At 36.6% G+C, this 7,620-nt stretch overlaps 1 long non-coding RNA gene across 1 annotated transcript; it reads right to left on the bottom strand.

Moving 5' to 3' along the window:
* Positions 1 to 499: 499 nt before the first annotated feature.
* Positions 500 to 6,924, bottom strand: LOC140155830 (uncharacterized). Its single transcript, XR_011859432.1, has 3 exons — positions 6,730 to 6,924; positions 2,288 to 2,466; positions 500 to 1,161 (listed from the first exon to the last, which is right to left on the bottom strand). It is a non-coding gene; the product is annotated as an uncharacterized lncRNA (long non-coding RNA).
* Between the last annotated feature and the right edge of the window lie 696 nt (positions 6,925 to 7,620).

Consider the following 7,620-nt stretch of genomic DNA (forward strand, 5'->3'; position numbering starts at 1 on the left):
TCTAAATAGGAAATACTAGGTCATGATGAGAGGAATACATTGGTATTTTTTTTAAACTATTGTATGACCAATATTGAAATGAAATTACACCCTCCTAATTTTTGTGTGAGCTTTTGCAAGATGTATACATGGGAAATTATACATATCAAGGGTTCAGAACCAGAAAACCGTGAATGTGTCCTGCAACAGTGGCGTAGATTTCTTTTTGACATGTGGGGTGGGGTGGAAAATTTGTCTTGAAGTATAGTGAATCCAGCAGTCCAGCACCTTTTGGCGACAAAAGAAGTTTATGGTACAAATGCTTGGCGTGAAAATTTTTGGCATATTGAAGCTAAACTGGTGACATGTAGTATAAAAGTGGAATAAATGCACGCTAAACGCGCATAAAAATTAGGGTACGGTTTAGGTTAAACTGACCAAATATGAGGTTAATTAACTCTCAGAAGTAGGCCTACTTTACCTTTCTCATGGGGGCAAGGGTTCAAATCCCCACCCCTAGTTATGCCACTGATCTTCTAGTGTTCTGGTGACTTGTGCTCATTTTGTGGAAGCAGGTGACTGTGGGTTAAGGCTTTCTGGCTCTCAAAATATGTCCTTTACCCAAGGCAGCCGGTGCCCCAGCCCTGCCTCTACAATATAAAATTATCTATCTATGTTTGTGTGTTTTCTTCACTTTTGAGAAATTGCCTTGGTGCCCTTCTCAAATTTTCAACAGTTCCCATGATGCCCCTCTTGAAATATTACAAAGTGCTGTGCTGCCTTGCCTTTTCAGTGAACATCTAAGGCAATTATCAACTTGCCCTAAAAAGTTGCTGTGCCCCTTCAGATCCTTAATTTGAGGGCTTAGGGCTGATAGCAATGCCTCAGTTCCTGGGGGCGGGGTAGTTCAATTGGTTATTACTATGGAGGGTCAGTCACATCAGCGAACTGGACCAGGTCCCACCCGGCACCAGGTCTACTTCATCAGCATCAGAAGCTTCCACGTCATTGATGGCCGACATAATCATAAGGTCCTGCATTTTAAGTCATCCTGGCTGATGTTGAAAAGTATGCAGCAAACAACAATGTATCACATGCACTCTCTAATACCACAAGCAGGGAAATTTTCTCTTGAGCTGATCAATCAGAACTCAGGTGGATATCCATGGTGGATCTATGACTCTGAAAAACAGTGAGAGAGAGAAAGAGAGAGGGGGAATTATAACCTATTTACAAAAGGTGTTGAAATTGTCAGTATAACATTGGCACACACCATAAAAAAGTACTGCATTTTTTGATTCACATCAAGCTTCTCAAAATAGGTCACTGAAGTACCATTGAGGCCTATTGACCTGCACCTATTGTAACACATGGAAAGTGAAACATCCTAGATTTATTCATTAAATTGTTAAATCCTATTTTGAATTGTATGAAAACAAACATTTTGATACACCTTTTGTCAAAATCAGAGCACTCTGATATTTTTGACCCCTTGGACCATAAATGTGACCTTTGACTTTCTTAGCTATAACCTAAGAAAGGTACATCCTGTCAAACTAATAACTACTAGTATACATGTACATCATCAGATCGAGCACGAAAGAGCTTGGAAGTTGGAAGTAGTACTACTGTCGCCGTAAAAAGCGGTCGAATATTTTTTTAATTTGCTTGCAATGCAAGGATACGAATAAACAAAAAGTCATTAAATAAGAACATATATCATAGGCGATTAGGCGTAGATCCCCATTACGGATTACCCAAATTTAAAAAAAAAAAGTTATTTATTTTTTTCGGGTTTGTAGTGGCCCTGGACCTAGAGCTAAATGCTAGGATAATTCATTGTTGACTTATTCATTCATTGAATTAGTATCAATTTTGAAATTATTAATAGAGTATGACATATGAGTACAAATTTATTCAAATGACATAGGCCTACATTTTTTTTTTTTAATAAGTCAGCCATGAAAATTGAATGATCCTAGCATTTAATTAGCTCTAGGTCCAGGGACACTACAAAGCCGAAAAAATAAATACCGGTAACTTAAAAAAATATGTTTGATACGGGTACCAGGTTACACGCCGAAATTCACCTCGGTACCGAATACGTCATTACCCGATAGGTCACAGCCTTAAATTTCATTGTATTTGGTTTATTTTAAGGAGATAAGATTCATTCATTCATTCCGTTTACTGTTCAAATGAGTGATGACACATCATACAGTGCTACAGACAAACTTGAGCAGAAAATATGCCACTGTCATGCTTGTCTTCACAACCCCCCCAAAAAAAACATAAATATATAAATTACCTGTTGCATGTATTCTTTCTCTGCTTCTGTTTTGAACAGAAGTCATCATCCATGATTTAAAGTATAGCAAGAAGTCCCTGCAGATGTTCATTCTCAACAGCTCAACTGAGATACAATGTACTGTCATCATGCTGGTTCTGGTTGACCATGATTATGCCTGTCGTTGATGATACTGTTACCTGTATTCATGAAATTTACAGGAAATTGAATATTAAATACATGATGGAAGTACACTCTGCACTGAATCCCTTTCAACAAAGAAAACAAGCTAAGGCACTGTTCACAAACACTTGTAAGGGGGGCCTGATGCAAAAAAAAGGGGGGGCCTGAACATTTTTACCCTCCTAAGCGGGGCCCTGAAAAAAATTACCACAAATTTTCCTGGAAATTTTTTAGTTTATATGCTTTTCTATGGGGTTGACCCATAATTTTCATGTCAAAATTAAGGGGGGCCCTGAAATTTTTGAGGTCTGTAAAGGGGGGGGGGGGCCAAAAAATTTTCATGATGAAATTTTTTGCATCAGGCCCCCCTTACAAGTGTTTGTGAACGGTCCCTAAAGATCGTCCAATTCACAAGATTTTTATCCCACGAAAAATACTGTGCAAATGTTGCTATTCGAGCCCGTAAGTGCATGAACTTACTTATTATTTTACACCCTGTATCACCACTTTAGTTATTCATTGCATAGCTAACTAACTATACAATTTATTAAAGCTCATAGTGTAACCTGCAACAAAATTAGATTTCTTTTGAGTTGTTTCATTCATACAAGTACTAAATAGCAAATGCAATAAATTATCAAGTAAAACCAGGTTTTTTTCATGATATCACACTATATTTTTTCTTACACACCCTGAATACCAACTTCCATTTTGCACAGTTGCATTGCTTGGAACATAAGCTTTCCAAATATGTATACTTTTGCTGTAATTGGGTCTATAGTTTTAAAGATTTCAATAACTTTTTCTAATGAAATGAAACAAAAATAGAAGTAGGAGTATCAAAATTTACTTTAGTGAGGCCAAAGTAAATTGTTTGGTTGCCTTTTTATTTTTTTTTGAAAATTCAGCATTTTTTGATCATTTTTGGTGCAAATTTCTCGAAGTTGGAAAAAATTTAAAAAAAATAAAAAAGCGGCTCCTAGATATTTTTATCTAGTTTTTTAATTAATTAAAAAAATTGTTGCCCAAGAATTTTTTTTTGTTACGTTGAACTAAAAAAGGAGTGGACCAAAACCGTTATTTTTGGGATTTTGAGCCAAAATGGCATTTTGGCCCAAATTTGACCTTTACGGATAAACTTATCAAGTCTTGGCCATTCTAAATATGTATACTTTTATATACTTCAGACCAACAATTTAGCAGTTATGAGACCAACCTTAAGGGAAAAAATTGTGTGTTTTTGGACTGAATTTAAATGTAAATACTTTGTGTTTTTTTATCAAATATTGCATTTAAAGGCTTAATGTACAATTTCCTTCAAATTTAAAATTTGTCATTATATACTCAAAATGCTGAAATAATACTAGTAATAATTATCGGGAAATGATTTCTGTCCATTTTGAGCTGAAATAACGAGGTAAAGTGAAAGAAACACTGCTTGTTATTTTGGCTGTTTAACACGCAGTTCTATGGGAGGACATAAAGTCATAATTTCTTGAATTATGACTTTATGTCAAACTTTGCTCTGTTTACCTACAAACACAACAAATTTGGCTGATTCCATTTAGGTGCAAGTTGTGACATGTGTAAACATTACAAATATGCCAAAAAATCAGGTTTGAAAAAAATTAACCAAATTCATAAAATATAAGATCGTACATTATGACTTTAATAGATAAAATGAGTGAATAACAATTATAAAATGTCCTTAGTACCGATACTGTCCAAATTTAAGGTTGCTTCTAAAAGAGTGATTGAACAAAATGTATATAGGGGCAAGGACTACACCTACTGTACTGAAAATTAAGCAAGTCAAAGCAAGTAGTTATTGATTTATTGATCAAATATTGGTTTTCTCTCATTTTTGACTGTAACTCCACAACTGTTGTCTGTGCTGAAATAAAATTTCCATTGCATTAGTTGTAGTCCTTGCCCCTATAATATACATATCTTACTTGTCCCCAATGTGCTATAATTTTTGAGAAAAATGCAAAAATAGGCACAAAATTGGGCAGGGGTGTAGTACCCCCCTTAAAGCAATGTGTGATTTGCATCAAAAATAGATTCCTATATCTAAATGTCAGTTTTCATTGAATAGCTACTGATCACATTGACCCCTTTTAATTTCGAGCCAAACAAATGAGGTAAAACGGAGAGAGCGCAAATGAGGTAAAACAGAGAAAGCGCCTATCGGGAGCTTCACACAGTTAATGGGATTCAAACAAGACGTATTAAAGACAAATAGCAGGCCTTGCCGTTTAGATTTTTAGTGGTTAATCACTCGCTAGCACGAAGCTAGGCGAGTGGTCGAATTTTCACAAATACCACTTGGGTATAATAATAAAATAGAGCTTCGGTCTTAATACGGTATTTATGTATTTATGTTGAAATGCGCGCGAAGCGGGCTAAAATTTGTGACTTTTTCCGCTTTGAGAGGGCAGACTCGATTTAATGCTGAAATGGCTGATTCAATGGCTGATTTTGAGAGATTTGCAGCGAGTGATATTTAGTGTCTATGGCGAGTGGAAAATCGCTCACTAGAAATCGAGTTTGGGCGAGCGGTGGCGCGCGAGAGCGATCGCTCGCCTCAAACGGCAAAACCTGAATAGCGATATACACACAGTTTATGCGTCAAGTTAACGTACAGCGCCTACAATAATGTATAATCTTGCCAATCGTATTATTTATATCATTATTGATGGAGCTACACGCAGCTGATGGGATGTACAAACAAGACATTCTACCAAGGTATATGCATACAGTTTATACAATGATTCAATATACACACGCAGGAGACGTATTTATTCAGTACTCGATCGATGAGCTCAGAATAAAACCGGGCGACCCGGTTTAAATAAATGATAAATTTTAATGTAATTAAAGCACTCAAGTTCAGGCTTTATAGTCGTTCACAGGGCATGTACACCAATGGCCATTACAATGGTGCAAAAGTAGAAATTCAAAAAAAAAATTGAGGCGTTGCTGTGGAGCATATCTCACATTATGGCTTTAATACAGGTTGTAGTGTAGTTGGTTGCTTGATTCTTGAATTCTTTGGAGTCTTATATCGTGGTGATGTGGTAGGGTAGTTTGTTCCAATCTTGAACTGTTCTTGGCCAGAACGAATAATTATAGCAATCCTTGTTTATCAACCGGCAGGGGCAGGAGACCCTCTTAGCCTTGTGGAGGATGGTTAACCCACTGAACCTATTGGCTGTTCTACAATCTTTCAAAGAACACCAATCCTGAATCCTAGATCTTGTAAATTGTAGTCATTCATAATCACAACTTTTATTATTTCCTTCCTGAAAATGTATACTTTCATAATACTAATCATCATTGCATTGCGGCAGTCATATACATGTCATGATGTACAGTCGGGCATGACAGACTATTATAATAGGTATGCTAGGTGAATTCAAATTTGCCATCAAACTGCATCATTTTACATATCAAATTAAAGCCCTTGAGTAAAGAAAGCCAAAACTGAAAACATTTTTGTCATAGCACTTTCCGTAACAAAGTTACATCTTGTCAAAGATTGACTTTCATCAAAAAGATTCTGCTAGCAAAATCCCCAAAAGCGGCATTTAGGGGTGTTTCTAGATCTTAGTCTCATGGCGATAGCAGCTTTTTTTAATGGAACTGCTATCAAAATCCTCTAAAATTCCATGTGCGACTTGATTATCACCATAAAAATCATATATTCATGGGTCAAGTGAAGTATAGAAAACATATTTATGTAGGTTTCCTTCACCGACCTGTTCTCAAAAAAAAAATCAAATTTCTATGTAAATATCCATTGACATTGTGTTTGGGCCCCCGTCTCAGCGAATTTCGCTGACTAGCAAATGTGTTAACTAAAGTTTGCCTGGGATACCTACAGACTATTCTGTGCTGTGGCTGTACTGTACCCCGTACTTATGGGGTAGGCCTACCATGCATGCATTCAGCATGGTATGCCACTGTGCCAGGCGGCTTGGGCCCATGCATGACAGGATCTGTAGAATTGTGAATGCCGTCGATTTCGCGGCGCATGGCCGGTGGCATTTCCATAATAATCATGTTATATATTTATCACTTATTTGTAAGTAAGCTTACAATTACATCGGAGTGTCATGTATTGTCATGATTGTACTGAAATTTGTCAGTGACAGTCACAGTGTCCCTGAATAATTTCATGATTTTATTCAGTTCGGTGAAATTTACTCAGTTGGTTATTTGTATTTTCATGTATCAGTCCCCCAGTGAATTCATTTGGAATATACAGTATTACTCACAAAATTAAGAAAATTAAACATCATCCGAATCTCCGGTTGTTCACGATCGCAATCTGCATCGCATTTCACATGTAAACAAAGTGAAACTCGCACCTGCTCCAGTCCCATTTCCGGCAAGAAATTGTAAAAATCGCGGGTGAAAGTGCGTTCGAATTTCGAGGTCACGCAAATCACACAAATTATTGAGAGGTCATCGGTGTGACATTGTCGTCAGAATTGAAAGGTGATAATGCGGGTCTCTGATTGGTCAATCGGCGAGTGTTGCACACCCTTCTCTATTTAATATGCGGAAATAAACACTACTTATGAATAATATATCATTTATCGATCATGAATATGCATGTTATCATGATCCGATTGAATCGTATCGTGTTTTGGGCGTTTACTACGTGTATATAGTGTCGCGAAAATCAGAAAAGTGGTGGCGTTTCGGAAGGATATTTTTCTCAGGGGGAGAGGGGCAAGTAAATGAATACCATTTTAAAACGATCATTTACGGTGGAATTAACAATATTTTGTTGTGTCTTTTAATTATAAATTTATTAAAACATCAGAAAGAGTAAAAAAATCAGACAGATTCACACATAATATATGTTAAAAACGTATTTTATTTCACACATTGTACAAATATCACAAACAATACAGGAATGCCTACAGCTCTTGATCTGACATCACATGTAAAGAATCAAGATATGCCAGTGTTACTTACAAGGTAATAAACTGGTTCAAGTAACTATTAGAGATACCAGTAAGATCCTCTGAAAATTCTACCGGAGGTCTTCAGCCTCCAGCGGGTCCCAGGCGGCCCACATTGGCAGAGCATTAGGAGGTGAAGATTCAAATTTTTTCAAATTTTAGACCACATTTTTCTAACATTATGGTGTATTTCAG

Source organism: Amphiura filiformis, chromosome 6 (genome assembly GCF_039555335.1).
Source record: "Amphiura filiformis chromosome 6, Afil_fr2py, whole genome shotgun sequence".
Lineage (NCBI taxonomy): Eukaryota > Metazoa > Echinodermata > Ophiuroidea > Amphilepidida > Amphiuridae > Amphiura > Amphiura filiformis.